This window comes from Bufo gargarizans, chromosome 11 (assembly GCF_014858855.1).
Source record: "Bufo gargarizans isolate SCDJY-AF-19 chromosome 11, ASM1485885v1, whole genome shotgun sequence".
NCBI lineage: Eukaryota > Metazoa > Chordata > Amphibia > Anura > Bufonidae > Bufo > Bufo gargarizans.
In genome coordinates this window covers 80,467,930-80,489,282 of record NC_058090.1, presented here as the reverse complement: position 1 = coordinate 80,489,282, position 21,353 = coordinate 80,467,930, and the positions used below count along the sequence as shown (strand labels likewise).

Sequence of the window (21,353 nt, the reverse complement as noted above, 5' to 3'; positions counted from 1 at the left end):
AAAAACTTCTTGAAAACATATTTTTTTGGGTGTTGTTCAGGGCTAAACACAAACTAAGGCCTCTTTCACACTACAGTTTTTTGCGTTCCGTATACGGTCCGTTTTTTGCGTTCCGTATACGGTCCGTATACGGAACCATTCATTTCAATGGTTCCGCAAAAAAACGGAATGTGTTCCGTATGCATTCCGTTTCCGTATTTCCGTTTTTCCGTTCCGTTGAAAAGATAGAACATGTCCTATATTTGGCCGAGAATCACAGTCCGTGGCTCCATTCAAGTCAATGGGGCCGCAAAAAAAACGGAACACATACGGAAATGCATCCGTATGTCTTCCGTATCCGTTCCGTTTTTTGCGGAACCATCAATTGAAAATGTTATGCCCAGCCCAATTTTTAATATGAAATTACTGTATACTGTATTTGCCATACGGAAAAACGGAACGGAACAACGGAACGGAAACGGAACCACAACGGAAGCAAAAAACGGAACAACGGATCCGTGAAAAACGGAACGCAAAACACTGAATGCAACATACTGTAGTGTGAAAGAGGCCTAAGGTGTAAAGAAAAAAGTAAAAAATTAAGAAAAAACTCAATTTTTGTCTCTTTTTATTCTTTATGCTGTCAATGTTTCACACTATGTAACCCAGTAATTGAATTTGTCAGGTTATTGCAGCCAAATGGATACATAAAGTGTATTTCATATGTTTAACATGTGCTCAATGAAATATATTTTCCAGTAAATTATGATAATTTATTATGGTTTAGTGATTTTTTTTTCATTTCAAATTTTTTGGGGACTGCTGTTTTATAACTTTATTTCAAAAGTATATTTTAATACAATATGTTCTGTGTTACTGTGACACGGAGACTGTTAGGTCAACACTACATTAGTGTACTCTAACAGTAGGCCTATGAAAAGACAGCCCTGGGGTCCTTCATAGGTCCTCTGAGATGACTGCAGATGGCTAATCCCAAAATATGTTGCTGCAGACTAAGGCCCTGCACCGTCCACCATGAAATAACAGTGGGTGGTCAGTATACACCAATCAGCCATAACATTAGGGCCACTTTCACATGTTCACTATTTTTCATCAGTAAAACCAGAAGTGGGTCCAAAACACAAATATTTCTGTCATACTTTTCCTCTGTAGGTTCCACTTGTGGTTTTGGCTTATAAATACTGAACCAAAATACTGACCATGTGAAAGGTCTTTAGACTGGGTTTCCACATTCAGGTTTTCTGATGCCGTTTTTGAAGCCAATAGCAGAAGTGGATTCAAAGAAGAGTTGAGGTTGTGTCCACCTTTTATACTTTCTGATCCACACCTCATTTTGGCATCAGAAACTGCATCAGAAAACCTGAACTTGGAAACTCAGTCTTGGGAAGAGATCCAAAAGGGAGAAGTAGAATTTTTTTCTATATACTTTCTTTTCCTTTATGTTACTGGTTATAGCTTTATAAACTGCATCAAAATCCAGAACAAAACCTGATCTAAACCTGGAAATGTACTAGCACCATAAAACCATGGACAGAAGATGTGAATAATATTGCATATTTAGTGCCAATAATGCCATCACAAATCCGTTCTGCAGTAGACCCTGCAGTGACCAACTGAACCATAAGAAACCATCTACATGAAGCAGGGCTGCATTCATACACTCCACTAGCTCATTGACCTCTCATCATCAACAACAGCTGCTGCACTGGTGCCACGAGAGAGACCATTGGAGGCATGAATGGATGAATGGCAAACAGTAGTGTTTAGTGATCAAAGGAGGTTCTGCCTTAATTTTAATGATTACTGCATCAGAATTTATAGGAGGACTGGAAAGCGCCTACTCTACTGCCATTATGCATAGTGTGGAGAACCCACATGACCAGCACCATTGACATTCACCATCCTTTGGTATATACAGCACATTGTGTAACCAGTCCTAATGCCATTTTTGGCAGTAGATAACACCTACCCACACATCACCTAAGCTACACAACATGCTATTCAGAGCATCCAGAAGATCCCCTGGCCAGCTCCGTCTCTTCTCCATTATTTCCATACAGAATGTCTGGGATGGGATGGGGCGATGGATCTTCCATGCACAGCAGCCAACAAACACGTTGCCTGAACTATCCGTTCCAAGTTGAAAGAGCTTGGAATGACAAAATACAGGAGATATCCAACATCTGTATGACCATTACCATGATAGAGTGGCAGCCTGTATCGCAGCAGGGGGATATGCCACCCAGTATTAATGTGACCCTGCCTCATCATATACTCTGCCATAGAACCCAAAATAAAGGGTGCACCACCAGAGGTTTATATTTTCTCAGTCTCGGATTAATCACATTAAGTTTTCCAGGTGAACATTTTTCATGTTTTCCAGTGTATATTCCTGATCTTAAAGAGGGATAGAACAGTAAAGTATAATTTTGTAGATATTAAAATATTTAAAGTAATAAAAAAAAACTACAGTATACTTCTAAAGGTGGATCGGAGGCTTGGTGTCACCGCCACATCTGTGAGAAGGTCTGTTAGATGTTCTTCTCTACCTGCATGAAGTTCTTTGTTTTGGCTTCACTTTGTCATCTCCTTTCCTTCTCCCAGCTGTCACCCATTTACACTAATTGTCTCCCCATTCCCTCCCATACTGCCTCCCTTTACGGTTTATACTTCTTCTTGGATTGTGTTCACTGCTGGATGCTGCTTCTGCTGATTCCCCAGATAAGTCAGTTTCCTTTATTTGTGTTTCCTTGCTGTGTTGATTCTAGGTGACCCTGACTCTGTCCGTATTAAGTGCAGGGAGCTGGTGGTCATGTCCCCTCACTATTATAGGGTTTTCAGGTGTCACATAGTATGAGGTACGTGGACATGCAATCATCTACCATAAAGACCTTTGCATGGGCATAGCAGTCGGGAGAGCTCTAGGGGTTTTATTGGGCTCACCCATATGCTTCTTAGTTTGGGATCAAGCCTGTCGGATGTGTATTTATAAGTTCCAGCTTTCTGCAACACCATCCGTGACACTTGGACAGAGAAGTGACCAATGAGGTTAACACTTGTACGTCAGGTTATGCACATGAAGAGGAAAACAACCACCAGTACATAGAATACAAAACTGAAAGCACAAGGTAGGAATGCCATGGAAGAGAACTTAGAATCCACCTGACTCTGGGTGCTACAGTTAAGTCATCTACAACTCCTGCCAAAGCAAAAAAATAAATAAAAATGTGGGACATCAAAAGGGCGCATAGATGTCCATGATAAGAATGAACTACTCTACAAATCACTAGGCAGATCACGTATGAAATTTGATGTGCACAAGTAAGACATACTGGAGCTTGGTAATGTCACAGTCCCACCTGTGACGGGGACTAGAAGATCAAGCAGACTGGCTGCACATGATTGACAGCCTCTTTGGTTTTACCTTTCTGTGTTATTGTTGGGGATGACCACAACTCTTGTCTCAGGTGTAGCTTAAGTGGTCATTCCTTCTCCTTTATTTAGAGGATAGCTCCTTGCGGTTGATAGCTCCTTGTTTGTGGAAGTCCTGGTGTTGGTCCTACTTGTCTGCATACTTTTTGAAGTTAAGTTTCTCTTCTTTGTTGTTTGTTGTTTTCTCCTTCCATCTGGTATTAGGCCTGAGGGGGTCTGCTATTCCTTCTCAGAAGGAATAGGCCATCCATGTCCTGACTATATCTAGAGGGCCCTGTTTGTGTGAGATAGGGCTTAGGTTCCTGCGTATGAACATTCCTACCATCAAGGTCTGTTCATATTGATAGCAGTCAGGGCTCGGCACAGGGACTTACTAGGTGGTGATCTTATCCCATCCCTAGTTTCCAGGCCTAGTACCCTTTCCCTTGCCTTCTGTGTGGAGTGTATTCCCCACAACTCACCGTGACATGTAACTACTGTACTGCACCAACATAGATGATCAAAATAGGGGTTATTTAGTGTGGAAAAAAATATGGCTGATGGGAGATGTAATAACTCTTTAGAAGTATATAAAAGGTTAATTTAGAGATCTCTCCCATGATCGATTTGTACCCACAACTGTAACCCTAACAACGGGACATTCTTCATGTCTACAGGAAAGATGGTTTCCTCCAACATTTATGAGGCTTCTTAGATCATGAGATTATGGGACGTTCTGCCAGAGGTAGTTATGATCTAAAGATTTCAAATATAAAAATTTATAGTTATCAGTTTATTTCTGATACATTGCTGATCCACAAAGTTAGGCCTCATGCACACGGCCGTTGTGCGGCCGTGGCCGTATTGCGACCCGCAAACGGCGGGTCGACAATCCACGGCCGCCAGCCGTGTGCACCCCGCATTCACTTGAATGGGTCCACAATTCCAGAGATGCGGAACGTAGTCACGGAACGGAACACCGGAAGCACTACGGAGTGCTTCCGTGGTGTTTCTTTTCGTTGTTGTCATATTTTTTCGCGGTGCAGACTGACCACAGACCCATTCAAGTTGAATGGGTCCAGCCCGCTGCACGGATGTTGCCCGTGCATTGGGGACCGCAATTGCGGCCGCACAATGGCCGTGTGCATGAGGCTTTATTCTGATTGCCAGATTTGGAGTCAGGATGGAGTTTTTATTTTTTTTGGTCTCCCATCAACATTGCACATTGAACTTTTGCGTTTTTTAACATTACAAATGATATCACTATCCTACTATCCTGTACCAAGGCCTGCCATCTGACTTTAAATATACAGAAGTTTTTTCTTCCGGTTTAGACGATGCAGCCACAGACTTATCTCTCAGATCGGCTTCCTGTTTTTCCCGCTTGAGAGCAGCTGTGCTCACAACATCACTAGGCCCTGTACTAATAAAAGATCAGCAAAACAGATAAAAACTACCTGCATAGTAAATTATATAGCAGCGATTCGTCCATCATACTAGTTTTATACCCTTTATCATGTCTACTGCCATGAAGGGGTTAACTGAACCTGATCTACAGGAATATTACGTTTGATTACAATATAACGACATGGTGCCTGATGGCGCAGTAAGCCATACACTGGGCAATGGTGCAGGTACGCTGTGAGTAGAGCTGTAGAAACTGGACCCTGGACTCCACCATCACCTGTAATCCACCCAGTAGGACAAGAAGCTGGATGTGGATACTGCTGACAAGAAACATCCAGGAGACCAAAAGTGTAATTATTGGCAGTATATTGGCTACGCGTTTCAGTAATGAACCAGTGCCTTCCTCAGGCCATAATACTAGTAACTTAGTTTGGAGGCTGAATATAAGACTTAGGCCCATCCAGTTCAGCCTGACTTCCTGCAAAGTTGACCCAGAGAAAGGAAAAAATAAATAAATATGAGTTAGAAGCCAATTTTCCACCTCTGACTCCAATCTGGCAACCAAAATAAGGGCTCTTTCACACTTGCGTTGTCCGGATCCGGCATAGAGTTCCGTCGTCGGGGCTCTATGCCGGAAGAATCCTGATCAGTTTTATCCTAATGCATTCTGAATGGAGTGAAATCCGTTCAGGATGCATCAGGATGTCTTCAGTTCCGGAACGGAACGTTTTTTGGCCGGAGAAAATACTGCAGCATGCTGCGCTTTTTGCTCCGGCCAAAAATCCTGAAGACTTGCCGCAAGGCCGGAACCGGAATTAATGCCCATTGAAAGGCATTGATCCGGATCCGGCCTTAAGCTAAACGTCGTTTCGGCGCATTGCCGGATCCGATGTTTAGCTTTTTTTGAATGGTTACCATGGCTGCCGGGACTCTAAAGTCCTGGCAGCCATGGTAAAGTGTAGTGGGGAGCGGGGGAGCAGCACACTTACCGTCCGTGCGGCTCCCGGGGCGCTCCAGAGTGACGTCAGGGCGCCCCACGCGCATGGATCACGTGATCGCATGGCACGTCATTCATGCACATGGGGCGCTCTGACGTCACTCTGGAGCGCCCCGGGAGCCGCACGGACTGTGGGTATACTGCTCCCCCGCTCCCCGCTCCTACTATGGCAACCAGCACTTTAATAGCGTCCTGGCTGCCATAGTAACACTGAAAGCATTTTGAAGACGGATCCGTCTTCAAATGCTTTCAGTACACTTGCGTTTTTCCGGATCCAGCGTGTAATTCCGGCAAGTGGAGTACACGCCGGATACGGACAACGCAAGTGTGAAAGAGCCCTAACTCCCTGGATCAACGACTCATCTGTACAAACTTGCAATTTTGTTACACTCCAGGCAGTGAGTTCACCATCATCACCTCCCGAGGCAGAGAGCTCCATAGTCTCACTGCTCTTACAGTAAAGAATAGTGTTGAGCGAACCCGAACTTTGCTGGAAAAGTTTGGGTTCGGGTTCGGTGTTCGGGCATTTAATAAAGCTTTTTAAAGGCTTCAGGGCAGCCAATCAACACACTTTTAAGCTGTGGGAACTTAGAAGCCATCACAAGTAATGGCATGGGTGTTATTGGCCAGTGCATCATGTGACCCAGCCTCTATACAAGCTGGATCACGTAGCGCCGCCCATCAGCTCTGAGTAGTGCAGAGACAGGAAGCAGGCAGCTGGAGTGAGGGACAGTGTTAGGCCCCTTTCAAGTATTCCACGCGGATGCGATGCGCGAGTTGAACGCATTGCACCCGCACTGAATACCGACCCAATCATTTCTATGGGGCTGTTCACATGAGCGGTGATTTTCACGCATCACTAAAATCGCAGCATGCTCTATATTGTGCGATTTTCACGTAACGCAGGCCCCATAGAAATGAATGGGGTTGCGTGAAAATCTTAAGCATCCGCAAGCAAGTGGGGATGCGGTGCGATTTTCACGCAGGGTTGCTAGGAGACGATCGGGATAGAGACCCGATTATCATTATTTTCCCTTATAACATGGTTTCCCGCAATGCCCGTGTGAAAGAGGCCTTAGGAATCTGGCTATTTGTTTTGTGGGTGACCTATAATGATTTTTTGTGGGTGCAATACACCAGCTTTGCACCCCTGACACAGAAACATAATAATAAATCTGCCTGTTAATTCTGTGGGTGACCTATAGCGAGTTTTTGTCGTTGCAATGCACCATCTTTATACCGCTGACACAAAAATATAATAGTAAATCCGTCTGTTAGCTCGGTGGGTGAGATATACCCATTTTTGGTGTGAGGTACACCTGCACTGCATCCGTGACAGGGAAATTAATATAGTTAATCCATCTGTTAGTTCGGTGGGCGACCTCAAAGAATGAGGAGAGCATCAAATAAGGGACGTGGCCCCGGTCGTGGTGCTATTGGTGGAGCTGCTGTTACAGGGAGAGGACTTGGTCGATTTGTGCCAGCTACATGTCCAAATGAAACACCTTCCTCAGGAGCATGTAGGTGACAGGACGTTCAGTGTCATTTTGTAGGCTGGAATACTGGTGTACGAATTGTGAGACCAGAACAAGTAGAGGCGATAGTAGATTGGGTGGCTGACAGTGCCTCCAGTTCATTCACATTGTCTCCCACCCGGTCCCCTGCTGAAACCGCAGAGTTGGCACCTGCAGCCGATGTCCATCAGTCTTTCACCTCACCCCCTTGCAAATCAGCCAAGCAGTCTGAGCCCCAAGTCATGCAGCAGTCTCTTCTACTTTTTGATAACTCTGCTAGCAGGGTTTCCCAGGGCCATCCACCTATTCCTGCCCCATAAGTGGAAAAGATTGAGTGCACCGATGCCCAACCACTTATGTTTCAGGATGTGGACATGGGAGGACCACCGCAGCACGTCTCTGATGATGATGACTAAACACAGGTGCCAAATGCTGCGGCTTTCTGCCGTGTGCAGACCGACAAGGAGGGCAGGGGTGAAGGACTGGGTGGAAGATGATGTTGAGGATGATGAGGTATGAGACCCCACATGGAATCAAGGTCATGTGAGTGACGTGTGCAGTTTAGAGAAAGAGGTGGTGGTCACACAGCGCCAGCCGCACAGCGAAAGAGGAAACAGGGTGCAAAAGCAGAGCGGCCGTCCCCTAGCCAGTATGCCTACTACTGCCCACCGCACCCAAGGACTGAGCACACCAAAGCCAACTCCAAGGAGTTCCCTGGCATGGCAGTTCTTCAGACAATGTACTGACGACAAGGTGCGAGTGGTTTGCACGCTGTGCAATCAGAGCCTGAAGCGAGGCATAAACGTTCTCAACCTGAGCACAACCTGCATGACCAGGCATCTAAGTGCAAAGCACGAGCTGCAGTGGAGTAGACAACTGAAAAACCACAAAGATATCAGGCTCCTCCTACTCTCTCTTCTGCTGCAGTCTCGGCCTCTTCCTCTGGAGTGACAGTGGCACCTGCCACCCCGCAAACAGAGGATGTGGCAGCAACACCACTACCTCCACCACCATCACCCAGCATGTCCACACTGTCCCATGGAAGCGTTCAGCTGTCCATCTCCCAAACACTGGAGAGTAAGAGGAAGTACCCCCCTACCCACCCGCGATCCCTGGCCCTAAATTCCAGCATTTCAAATGCACCATGCACATGCTGGAGAGACTGTGCGAGCAGAAGCAGGCGATAGTGGAGTGTCAGCTGCAGCACTCATGGGCGAGTCGCTCTGCGGAAGAGCACCACTTCACCACTAGTGATGAGAGGCATAGGCAATATTAGTTTTCCCGATAGTTCTAAAATATTTTGCTTAATATTCACAATAAATTCACGAATTTTAGAATTCGTTATCTTGTCATTATTTTCGCGATTGTGCTAATCTGCATAAATGATGCACATTTTTTTTTTTTTGGCACAATACATGCAACTTCCCATTTTATCAGGTCTGAGTAGATATTACTGATTGGTGCACTAAGTATTGTTGTGACATCACAGCACTATCTCTGTAGCATGTATGTATGGACAGCAAAGAAACAGTAATTCCTATCACACTACCTAACCCCCTGCACTGGAATCCATCAGCTACATTGACTATCTCCGACTAACTATCTGTAATAGCTTATATATATATATGTTGGTAAGGCTGATTAGTCAGCCTGCATTTGTGGGAGGGGCGGAGGCTCTTCATTTACGAGCCACAGCCTCACTCAGGCCTGTGTTCTCAGGTGCACATCTACCGCTGGGTGTCATTAGCAGACTAGCTTCTCTGGTGGTAGGATTCTTTCTTTGCAGCATGGAGCTTGTTATTTTGCTCTCTGCTACCATAGCATGCACGCGCCATACTACGTAACTAGGTTGGGCCGGGGCCATCTCTCCTGGCCGGTCGGAACCGACTTTGCTAACGAACGGGAGGCTTTGCCTCAGATTCTGCTACCTCAGGTCTGCTAGTTGGGCCTAAATACTTCCATTTTCTTTTCAATTTTGTTTGTTGGTAATAGGAGTTAGGTTCCTATAAATCTTACAAGTTTTACTTTGCTTCGTTTGTCTCGTATGAAAAGTTACTTCAGCCGGTTTGCTGTAAAGAAAGAGTTACCCGGGCCGCACGTGACATCATGTTTGGAGATCGGACGCAGCGCTTATTGTTCAGGCCTCTTGCTGTAGCTGTTCCTTGCCACGTGTCTCTCTCTCCCCCCCCCCCCGCTACCACCATCTGTAGACTTCATGTATTTCACTTTTGTAAGCTGTGTACCGGGGTGGGCTCCCCAGGATACAGCAAAGTCACAGACAAGGAAAGCAACACTGACCACCAGCTTTATATGCAAGAATATAAACTTTACTTTGGAAACAATATTAACATATTAAGTACAAACAGTATAAGCAATACCCCAGGCCCACAGTCACCGTCCCTGTTAGAGGGACAGGCCTAGCCTGTTGGCGTACACAGCAGAGCCTACAAGTCGTACTGTGCCGCTATAGAGGACACACCTAACTGGTGGCAGACGCAGCAGAGCCTGCAAATCAATTACTGCGCTGCAGTCCAGTACAGTAAGGCCTAACAAAGCTATAACCCTATCTAACTAGCTAATACAAGGCCTAGGCTAGTCTCTGTTACTTTAGGCGCCAAACAGTAAAGTACAATTGGTAATCAGGTGTACTGACCTGCGTCTGTTCTGGGCCCTAGGATGCCGCTTACCCAGGATGGCCACCAAGCTCTCACCAACCGTGCGGCCTTGCTTGATGCTAAGGTTTTCTGTCCATACACTGGAACTGGTCTTCCTGGGACAACCTTCCTTTCAAAGAGCTGGATCCTGACAGGGGATAGCAGATACTCTCCTTCCTTTGAGTGTCCATTCACTGCTGGACATCTGCAAGCCAGGATGGAATCGGATTCAGTCCCTCACAGCACAATCCTTCCACCATGTCAGATCATCACCTCCTGGTTCACCCAGAAGCATGCTAACTGTGCTGCAAAACAGCGGCCTCTAGTGCCCGGAATGCCAAATGACAGCTCCAATACAATATAAACATAAATATACAGGCAGAGCTTCATCCACAATCTCACACTTTCATGCTCTGCTGTTTTCCTGAGCGGCATTTACACTTCCGGCTTTTATTTCATGTCTTATGCTGCATCCGCACGTCCTTACTGTCCTGCACTTTTCTACTCTTGGTTCGTATTCACTCAGATTGGTCTCACATTCAAGCTGACGTCACCTGTTGGCTGTTACATCTCATTCCGTCCCCAGCCGACAGCCGGATCCGTATTACATGCCTGTTATTACATGTTGTATACTCGGCTTACAGCCATAGCTGCTACTGTTACTCCGTTTTCATGCTCTGGACGCACCACCCTGGTGTCCCCACCTTGCTCCACTCACAACCAGAGCTGCGTTTATACCAAATTTCGTGCTCTAGTTATACCTAAAGTTGTGTTCACACTTCTACTGCTACACCAGGTCGTATACCCCACTCACCAAAGCCGCTTTCCATGTCTGTCACATCAAGTTAATCTTCCGTTCACATGCAAAGCTGCGTCCGCATGTCTGCTTTTCACATCTTGTCCTATACTCCTTTCACTACTAGAGCTGCGTCCACGTGTCTGCTTTCGCATCACGTCAATACTCTGCTCACTTTCAGGTTGCATTTATACGTCTGCTTTATACCATGCTTTTCATGCGCTACCCATACTCAGAGCTGCGCCTATACCATGTTTTTTAGGTACGACTCACATCCAAAGCTGCATTCACCTACTTGTTGTTACATCATGTGTTGTACTCTGCTCCCACTCAAAGCTGCATTCTCCTGTTCATTGCTTCATCATGGTTTTGCTCAATCTCACCGCTCTTGTACCTCTCTCCTGACAAACATAACTGCGTTCTTTTCAGGCTTACGTTCCCTTCCTCGGTGGTCTGTCACATTCCATAGGCCTACTTTCTGTTTAATCCTGGTTCATAATCACTCAGACTGGTCTCCTTTTACTTCTGGTTTGTATTCACTCAGATTGGTCTCCTTTTACGTCTGGTTCGTATTCACTCAGATTGGTCTCCTGCCCCAGTTCACCAAACAGCTCCTCAGCGGAGGTCAGTGGGCCAGTAAGTTTCCTGCTATGTTTTCACAAGCTGTTCATTTGTTTGTCACGATAAGAGAATTCTCTTAGCGAACTTGCATAGCCCCAGGCATTTCATGTTTACGTTTATGGTTCGCGGTGGTTAATGTTTTATGTATGCACGTGCTTCGGGTTACTAATGTCTATATTTTCAACGCCTGTTGGCAGTCATGTTCCTTAGGCCACCTTCTAGCCAATCCAATCATTCAAGTCGCTGCATATGCCATCAGGTCCGGCTTACGTTTTAATTACTTATCGTCACCGCAACGTCATCCCTCTGGCTTCGGGGGTCCCTATGACTGATCTGGCCTCATGGCTCCAGGGGCCCCATGCCCGTTTTTCATGTTTTGTTTGTTAGTGGAACAACATGGTTGTAGGCTGGTTAGTGTCCCAGGTTTGCTGTTGGAGGGGGTCATGGTTATGCGAGTCCCCATGGCATTCTGGTGCAGCATAAGTGGTTTATAAAAAAAAAAAAAAAAAAATCATAAGAGGCTCGCACGAGTGGCTCTTCGCCTTTAGGACCTCACGATTGGCACCGACACTTGTAGTTCACCTGGCCATCTGATACTTTTTTCCGCCATAAGGGACTCGCACGCATGGCTCCCGCCATAAGAGACTCGCACGCATGGCTCCCGCCATAAGAGACTCGCACGCATGGCTCCCGGCTTAGAGGATTTCACAATTGTCATCGACATTGGTAGGTCATACGGCCATCTGATACTATTTTCCATGGCGCACCTTTCAGAAGTTTTCTTTTGGTCATTTATATTTTACATATTAGTACTTGCGGTTCATTTCAGCCTCATTTCATTAAGAAGCTTTACCCCATGTCTATGTCTTTCTAGGTTATCGAGTCCCGGTTGATTACTAAACCTGTCGGGTCAAGCCCCAATCTTTTCCCCAGCCGTCCTCAATTCTTAAGGTTCGCTGCCTGGTGGTTGCTTCGGCCCCATGGCTTCAGGGGTCCGACCAATGGTTGTCTGTCCACCTGTGCAGCTATGCATTTGGTTTTGAATGGCTCACATCTTTACCTGCTTGCCAGCTCATATTATTTTAGGTTTCATTTTAATAATGTCCGTTATTATCTCCATTTTCTGTCACGTTTCCCTTCATCTTTTCAGGTCATGCAGTTTGAGGTCACCTTCCACGTCGGTCAGGTCGCGTTCCTAACGATATTTTGCCTTGCATGTTATTCAGGCCACGTAGTTTATCTTAGGTATCGCCTGCCACATCGGTCAGGCTCATGGTTTAATTTCACCTGTACCTTATTCAGATCACTTATTATAGTTATAATTATTTATTTATTTTTTTACTCGGACCCATGGCTTCGGGGGCCCGATGACCGCTTCGGCCCCATGGCTTCGGGGGCCCGATGACCGCTTCGGCCCCATGGCTTCGGGGGCCCGATGACCGCTTCGGCCCCATGGCTTCGGGGGCCCGATGACCGCTTCGGCCCCATGGCTTCGGGGCCCGATGACCGCTTCGGCCCCATGGCTTTGGGGGCCCGATGACCGCTTCGGCCCCATGGCTTTGGGGGCCCGATGACCGCTTCGGGGGCCCGATGACATGTTTTCAGTCCTGTTGGGCTGATTGCCTGGTTGGTTGTCCATCTGTGCATCTGGGCTGATTTGGCCCCTATATATCACATACATATCTGCTTCCCTAAATTCCTAATAATCCATGTTGATCACTCACTTTATGTTTTGACCACAAACTGGTCTGGTTCGCCCTACAGCATCATTGTCATGTCTTACGCAGATATTTCGTCTTGCTTTAATTGTTCATGCTTCGTTCAGGTCCTGCCAGAGGAGGAATAAGTAGGTCAATTCCCTCTAGCATTTCAGCCTCTGACCGTAGTCGATCATATCTTGTCAACCAGGTCCCCACGCAAAGTCATTGCCTTTTTACCACGACCAGGAATTCTTTTTCGCAGGTAGCTTTATTGCAATTGCATTCCCTCACTCATGGGAGGGCATAGACAAAATTTTGTATATTATGGCTTCGTAGCTTCTTGCCGCACTAAGATTCAGAAAGTAGGTCGGTCTTCACGTCTCAAGTGTTAAAACAATTCTGAGGTGCCACACAGTAGAACAACGCGCGGACCACGGCTAGCAGATAGCTGTTGTCTGGGGAACTATTCAAGGATTCTCTTCCTATCTACATAGTTCTTTTTGGCCCTCATTCCTGCCTAGTCTAGGCAGTTAGGTTTCAGTCCCACGATCTTCTGAGGCTAGGGCATTGCCAGTACTCGCACTAGAACCAAAACTTTACAAGGTTCAGTTGGTTTTCATGATCCATTTCACAACGTATTCCCAGTCCTCCATTCCGCCTCTGGCAGTCATCCACAAGATGGGTTGTAGGTCTCCTTCTGGTCTTGCCTCATACACCCCGAATTTCGCTCTAGAACCCTGACGCCTTGCAATTGGCTTGGGGATTAGTTTGCACATGCCATTCGAGTTCCTTTTCTACCCTACTTGGCTTGGTTTTTGCCCACTTATAGGCCTACCCACGATCATGGCTTAGGGCACACAAAGGGCCATTTAGTCAAGTTAGCTAAGACACGCCTAGCTGGGTTAGGTTGTTCCCGTGGTTTCTCTCCCTAGGGTTCTTCGGATATCTCTTGGCCATAGCCATGACCACAAGTTGGTAAGGCTGATTAGTCAGCCTGCATTTGTGGGAGGGACGGAGGCTCTTCATATACGAGCCACAGCCTCACTCACAGGGGCGTGTTCTCAGGTGCCCCATCCCTCCCTCCCTTATCTTATCATTTCCACAGGGTATGCCCACTTATAGGCCTACCCACGATCATGGCTTAGGGCACACAACACGCCATTTAGTCAAGCTAGCTAAGACACGCCTAGCTGGGTTAGGTTGTTCCCGTGGTTTCTCTCCCTAGGGTTCTTCGAATATCTCTTGGCCATAGCAATGACCACAAATATATATATATATATATATATATATATATATATATACACACTCACCTAAAGAATTATTAGGAGCACCTGTTCTATTTCTCATTAATGCGATTATCTAGTCAACCAATCACATGGCAGTTGCTGCAATGCATGTAGGGTTGTGGTCCTGGTCAAGACAATCTCCTGAACTTCAAACTGAATGTCAGAATGGGAAAGAAAGGTGATTAAAGCAATTTTGAGCGTGGTATGGTTGTTAGTGCCAGACGGGCCGGTCTGAGTATTTCACAATCTGCTCAGTTACTGGGATTTTCACTCACAACCATTTCTAGGGTTTACAAAGAATGGTGTGAAAAGGGAAAAACATCCAGTATGCGGCAGTCCTGTGGGTGAAAATGCCTTGTTGATGCTAGAGGTCAGAGGAGAATGGGCCGACTGATTCAAGCTGATAGAAGAGCAACGTTGACTGAAATAACCACTCGCTACAACCGAGGTATGCAGCAAAGCATTTGTGAAGCCACAACACGCACAACCTTGAGGCGGATGGGCTACAACAGTAGAAGACCCCACCGGGTACCACTCATCTCCACTACAAATAGGAAAAAGAGTCTACAATTTGCATGAGCTCACCAAAATTGGACTGTTGAAGACTGGAAAAATGTTGCCTGGTCTGATGAGTCTCGATTTCTGTTGATGCATTCAAATGGTAGAGTCTTAATTTGGCGTAAACAGAATGAGAACATGTATCAATCATGCCTTGTTACCACTGTGCAGGCTGGTGGTGGTGGTGTAATGGTGTGGGGGATGTTTTCTGGGCACACTTTAGGCCCCTTAGTGCCAATTGGCCGTTGTTTAAATGCCACAGGCTACCTGAGCATTGTTTCTGACCATGTCCATCCCTTCATGACCACCATGTACCCATCCTCTGATGGCTACTTCCAGCAGGATAATGCACCATGTCACAAAGCTCGAATCATTTCAAATTGGTTTCTTGAACATGACAATGAGTTCACTGTACTAAAATGGCCCCCACAGTCACCAGATATCAACCCAATAGAGCATCTTTGGGATGTGGTGGAACAGGAGCTTCGTGCCCTGGTGTGCATCCGTCAACTCCCCATCAACTGCAAGATGCTATCCTATCAATATGGGCCAACATTTCTAAAGAATGCTATCAGCACCTTGTTAAATCAATGCCACGTAGAATTAAGGCAGATCTAAATTACAGATACACATACTACAGTTTTAGGCTACTTTCACACTTGTGGCAGGACAGATCCGACAGGCTGTTCACCCTGTCGGATCCATCCTTCCGCTATTTTTCCATGCCGCCGGACTGCCGCTCTGTCGCCATTGACTATAATGGGGATGGAGCGGAGCTCCGGCGCAGTAAGGCAATTCGCGGTGAGAGGCCGCCGGACTAAAAAGTCGGACATGCAGGACTTTTAGTAGTGCACTGCCGTGCTTTACCGGAGCTCCACCCCCATCCCCATTATAGTCAACGGGGATGGAGCGGCAGTCCGGCGGCACGGCAAAATAGCGGAAGGACGGATCCGACAGGGTGAACAGCCTGTTGGATCCGTCCTGCCACAAGTGTGAAAGTACTCTTACACTGACCTTCTCTTTTGAACCAAGCATATTGGTTAGACATGAATCCATGCTGGTTTATTAGTTTATTCGTCACAATTTACTTTTGAGGCTCATCTCTAAAGGCCCCTTTACACTGCCTGAACATTGGGCTGATTATCACTAATAAGCGTTTGGAGGATACTCATTAGTAATAATCTGCTGGTATAAAGGTGCAGCTGATTTCCCAATGAACAAGCGAAACGCTTGCTCATTGGGTAATTTGTTCGTTCATGTGGACACCTAAATAATTGCTGGCTGACAACCGATTGTGCTGTCTAAACGGTGAGCCATTAGCGATCGCTGCTCATCATACTGTGGATGAGATCACTTCATAGAAATGTTTCCTTCACTGATGAGCATGCAATTGTCCAGAAGGAATGTTTCCTTCCGACAATAGTTTGCTGTATTGAGCAGTGTAAAGGGGCCTTTAGAGTACTTACCGGTCGGTGGTTACACGGTTCCACCAATTTACCTTTCTTAAAATTGGTACCACATCAGCAGTTCTTCGGTCCTGAGGCACTGACCCAGTAAGAGAGCCTAAGAAGATGAGATACAATGGTCTATCGATTACGGTGCTCAGTTCCCTTAATACCCATGGATGTATATCATCAGTAACGGGAGCTTTATCAATACTGTATTTGCTCAGATGTAGCTGGACTTCTTCTTGTGTTAAGATAATGATATTTGACAGAGATCCGTGTTCACTGCCCCCATAAGACATCTTGTACTGGCAGCTCACTGGTGAACACAGATGAAAAGTAAGTGATTAAATAGTGGGTGACTGAGAAGGTGAATAAGATTAAATTATTATTATTATATTTTTTTTTTATATTCCCAGTATTCTGACAAAAATTGGATCCTGGAAATCTCCTCTGAAGCCAATAGTGTGAAGTAGGGTTGAGCGAATCGGGTTCGGATTTCCATATCCAAATCTGATTATTTAAAAAACGTAAACGTAGTGCCTCATTAACTAAGCCGAGTTCAGCTCTGTACTTTGATATAGTCATTTATGTGAATAAACAAAGCGACACTGGATAGAGGCCAGACAAAGTAAGTCTCGCGATATTTGCTTAGACTTCAGAAAGTCCTCTGTGGAGGCAATACATTTTACAGTAGGACGGAGCCGATATTCTTATCATAGTTTTTATAAGAATCGGATTTCGCATTGCTCCCTAGTGCGGAGCATACTGAGCAGAAGTTGGCGAATTACAGTGTTAGATGCTGCAAATGTAAATAAATTGCTTATCTCCCATCATCAGTAAATACGGCTTCTCACTCCTGGTAATTACAGATGTCTCCTGTACAGGTGGCTTATACATCTGTTCACTGTGGAGAAGATCTGAACGCTTATGTGAGGATATCAGATTTTGAGGTTACACATTAGATATTGGCAGCTGTTTGCACATCAGAGACATCTTCCCTAGATAAATACATGAACTGCGGTTGTGTAGAAGATGCTGACATGCAGAAAATGGGAATAGGATAAAAAAAGTGTTCAGCTTATTATTTTATCCTTCGTGAGAAGCGTCCCCCCGCATCTTCTACATAGGGTAACACTGCTGGTAGAGACCTCCTGTACTTGCCCATCCCACTGAGCCGTATATAAGCTAATACGAGTGGTGAATGTTCTCCTGTTGTGTCTGGTGCAGCTCATCATCATCATCATCATCATTGAAGGCCCCATAGTATAGAGCGGTCAGAGGATTACTCATGAGGACATGGACTTTACACTATTTCTGATATTTACTGCTTTACGACTCTCACTTCTGAGCTTTAATTCTCAAATCACTGCCCAAACTGACGGAGAAGGTAGGTTCCTTCAATGATATCCTGATAGTAAACTATTAAGAATTACCTGTTACCTGGATTCCTGAGATTTAACATTTCTTGGATATGATACATTGAACTGTACAGGAGACTGGATTGTGTAAGATTTTACCACTTTTGATATTTAGATACTACATAATACGTATAGCTATCGTCTATAGCCCTTTAACGCATAATGACGTACATGTACAGCATTAAGCACCCACTATTGTATGGAGCGGGCTGCTGTGGTGAACCCGATCCATACACAGTGGGTGCAGGCTGTATAATCCAGCCAGCCCCCGGCCGCAATGTTGGCAAATGGCGATCGTGTCGAAACCTGTCACTTAACCCTCAGATTTTTTTCAAATTATAATTTTTTTTTTTTTTAAGTAATAAAATAAAAACTATAAAAGTTTGGTATCATCATAATTTTTATGAGCTGCAGAATAAGGACGTCATGTCAATTTTAGTGCACAGTGAACGCTATGATGTCATAACCCCAAAAACCTTGGTAGAATTGTGCGTTTAAAAAAAAAAAATTCTATTCCCCCCCCCCCCAATAATTTTTTTCCCTTTTTCCAATACGGGACATACTAAGTTAGATGGTGCCATTACAAAATACATCTTGTCCTACAAGTAATAAGCCCTCATATATGTGAACAGAAAAATAAAAAAGTTATGGCTAGTGCAATGTATGGAGGAAAAATAAAAAATGCAAAAATTAAAATATGTCTTTACGTTAGATGACATTACTCCACTCTTTTGCAGTAGTTCTAAGTTTTGTATATGCAGAATTATCACCAGTTTCCTTATAGTGACTTTATATTGTATAAATGAATCCTGGTTTTATTATTTAGGCTGCTTTCAGATACCGGTAATACAGGTGGACCTCCATCTTCAGGATCGGACTGAGAGCACAATTGGCTTCTAGGTTCTAACTGGTTCTGATGAACTTCAGGAGGTCCCGGCGTTTTGTCTTTAATTTGGGTGCTAAAAACATCTCACCCTTGATTTCCATCAGAGTAGCATTATTACCATTGGTTTTGTTACCCATTACTCTTAGCTGACCTCTGGGCTTCCCAATGAGAAAGAAAGTTACGAGTGATTATGTAGACCACAGAAGCAATTAGAATTTATGGCAACTTTTTCACATAAAGAAACATTACAGTCCCCTGCAAGTTGTGGTAAAGAAACAATTTCTCCACGTACACCATCTCCCCATAGAGCCCTGACCTTAAAGGAGGTCTCTGGCTGCACATATGGGGCTCATGTTACCCAAAGCTTTTAATTAGGATTCAAAACCTCAATAACCCAGCCACTCCATTCATCTTTTCCACTCATTAGAAATCCAGGTGCTTTGCTGCCAAAAGAAGCCTGTTCAAATTGGAATAAAACTTCAGTCTCAGAAATATCTGCAACAAACCTGTCTGTGAATACCCCCTAAAGATTGTTTATTACAAGTACAGAAACATACACTGGTCAGATCTTTTTCTTTGATTTGATGACCACTATTGATGACTATTCCCATGTAATTAGCTGCAGATTTTTTGGGTTGAAAACCCCACCAAAAGTCCATGACATAATCATCAGGTCTGAACATGGACTCAGTGTCAGCAGACATTCTAGCTCGGGGTTGATGCAAATTTAATGACTGGTCAGCACGACATGTGAAATGTCATTATGCTACTTTATAAAAAGTATAAAACCCCCTAATATACTATGCATCATATATAAAACATTATTCTTATTTATAAAGTCAGACGCCCAGGATTACATTTAATGATCTATACAGATGTAGCAGGGGTAACACACAAACTCTTAACTCAAGTTTCTTTAACTCATCGCAAAATCTTGAAACAAAAGACATTAAAAAGCTATTGAAGGTGTTTGCTTAATGCATTTAGTTCAGATAACACGTTTCATAAAGCATGTGTGTTAACGCTACTATTACATCTGTATAACAGTAAAATTCGTATACTTAAAGGTTTTGTCCAGGGAGCCAATACTGATGGCGTCTTACTAGTAATGAAGTGGTTAATAACCAGTAAAATCGGTCAGTTGTAGAGTATTTTTTTGTGAAATGTATAGTAAAATATTGTCGTCCAAACCAGCATCAGCAGCTTTATGAAGGTTTCTCTGTATCACATTACTATGGTGTTACTATTACTATTGTAAGCTTATCTTACTATATTACATTATTACTATTAGTATTTATACAGCGCCATCATTTTCTATATCATATTACCCAGCACAGTACTGGGGTAACACATGGAAGAGAATAGAGATTCACAGGATACTTATAAAGGCTTACTATATTACATTAGTACTATTAGTATTTATACAGTGCCATCTTTTTCTATATCTCATTACCCAGCACAGTACTGGGGTAACATATGGAAGAGAACAGAGATTTACAAGATACTTGTCAGAAGACATACAGTAAGTTCTCCATGAACAGATGAAGGTTCGGAGGGTTGTCCTGTGTCACATCATGTAATTACTAGTGAAATGAATGAAACATTTAAGATCACCCCATGAGCAGGTATATGTAGGGTATTCAAGGTAATCAAAAATAAGTTAACATTCAAAAGTCACAGAGTACATGATTTTGGGTGTGTATCCTAGCTCCAAAGGGAAAAAACTTAAATGTTATTTAATTCAATTTGACTTTTACTCCTCAATTTTTTGGTTAATATAAAAACCATGGCCTAAGATAGATGGAAATCAGCTGTTCCCAAATTGTCAAAATTCTAACTCCTGGATCAGACTAAATCCATATCTCCGTTGGAGGCTCAGTTCGGGCATGCAGAACTTTTTTGTCCTGTAAAATGGGAGACTTCCTGATGAAAACTAAACAGACCAGTGGGGGTGGGGGGGGGGGGGGGGGGTTGTCTGGCGGAGATAATATCAGTTACAGTGTGTCGCATCCAGAACTTTTACAGAAATCATTTGCAGAAATGTGAAAGAACGGTCATCTTGGTCATATACTAACATCTATACACATTAATCACCAAAGTATTATCCCCTTTAACACCAAGCTTTTTCACCTTAACCTCTTCAATCAGGACACATGACGTACCGGTACGGCATGTTGTCCTGGTACTTAAGGACACATGACGTACCGGTACGTCATGTGTATTTCCGATCACCGCCGCCCGCTGGGCGGTGATCGGAACCCGGTGGCTGCTCAAATCATTGAGCAGGCACCTTGGCGAAATGCGCGGGTGGGTCCTGTGTCAATTCAGACCTGCGGTTTGCGGCGGCAATAAACAAAAACGTCATTTTCTCCAAATAAAGTTTAAGAAAATTGTTAAAAAGTAAGGGAAGAAAAAAAAGTATACATATTAAATATTGCCACGTCCGTATCGACCCGTTCTATAAAAATATCACATGACCTAACACCTAAGATGAACACCGTAAAAAAAAAAAAAAATTACCTTACATCACAAAAAGTGTAATAGCAAGCGATCAAAAAGTCATATGCACCCCAAAATAGTGCCAAACAGTCATCTCATCCCGCAAAAAATGAGACCCTACCTAAGATAATTGCCCAAAAACTGAAAAAACTATGGCT

General features: G+C 44.4%; 1 protein-coding gene across 1 annotated transcript in view; it reads left to right on the top strand.

Moving 5' to 3' along the window:
* Positions 1–21,353, top strand: part of LOC122921344 (antigen WC1.1-like) — a 108,500-nt gene that overhangs the window by 4,953 nt on the left and 82,194 nt on the right. The window lies entirely within an intron of this gene.